General features: G+C 36.3%; 1 pseudogene; it reads left to right on the top strand.

Moving 5' to 3' along the window:
* The first annotated feature begins 310 nt into the window (after positions 1-310).
* LOC112403740 (uncharacterized) lies at positions 311-432 on the top strand (annotated as a pseudogene).
* Positions 433-1,087: the final 655 nt, after the last annotated feature.

Here is a 1,087-nt window from a genome sequence, read left to right as displayed (position 1 = left end):
GTTTTATCAGAAGTGAACACTGAGTCAGCGTGAGATGTGTTACCATCTGGTACACAAATAAATCCTCTGAGACTCAGTTGATGTTCTTACAGGGACGCTCTGTTCCACTTGATTCAGTTTCCTTGGTGTTCAAAATTATTATTTTATTGGAACTGAAAATAAACACAGGCTTAGGAAAAATTAAATAACAAATTTTGCTGTCATTTTTCAAAGAAAACTCAATTAGTTCTCCATTTTGGGACAAAGGAGCATGCTGCTTTCTTCTGTCTGAATAGAAAGAATGACCGACTTAAGCAAAAATGAAACTCCTATACTCTGTTTTCTCTTCAGAACGCATACATCTTTCGCCTTTTACTAAAGATTTCCGTGGAGAGAAACAATTTAAAAAAAAAAAAAAGAAACTCCTGATGTCAATGAAACTTTTCTTCAGTTCACAGCATCCTTTGCGCAGAAGAGCATTGAATAACTCCCATGAATTCTCTAAGGATTTATTCTTTTGGAAAACTGTCAGATTTCTGGCATGATCTTTGACTTTAGATGGATATTTCCTGTTTAAATCAGTGAAAGTAAAGAGATACAACTGAATAATTCATTCTTTTCTAACTATACTGACAAAATAGAACTTTATGAATCAAGTCATAAAATCAAGGGCCCTTATATATTCTTGCCATATTGTATGTTTACTCTTACATAAAAGCAAGTATATTTTCCAGATCCTAATGTACAACCCAATTACAAACACAAATCAATTGCTGCATATTCAGTGGATGCTTGTGATGTACTGACTTCCTTTAATTCCTCCTCCTGGATGTTCAATCTACATAGCTGGGGCCTTCAGACCTCTGTTATTAGGATGGTAATCTCCCCAGGCTCTGCCATAAGTCAGGTACTGACTTCAGCACTCAGGTGTTCTTTCTGCCAGGCTTGCTGTGTCCCACAGCAGGGAAGAAGGCTTTTGTCTTGTTTCTAAGAATAGTTTTGTCTTTGAGTTCCATGATTATACTAAGTGCTTTCTGCCCTCATAATTTGCCTGGTTCTTTACTTTCATTTTTTAGTTCTCCTGTAACGCCAAACATTGACCACTGAG

This window comes from Neophocaena asiaeorientalis, unplaced genomic scaffold (assembly GCF_003031525.2).
Source record: "Neophocaena asiaeorientalis asiaeorientalis breed wild unplaced genomic scaffold, Neophocaena_asiaeorientalis_V1.1 scaffold244, whole genome shotgun sequence".
In the NCBI taxonomy this organism is placed as follows: domain Eukaryota; kingdom Metazoa; phylum Chordata; class Mammalia; order Artiodactyla; family Phocoenidae; genus Neophocaena; species Neophocaena asiaeorientalis.
Note: the sequence above shows the minus strand (reverse complement) of the source record. Positions and strands in the feature narration are given on the sequence as shown.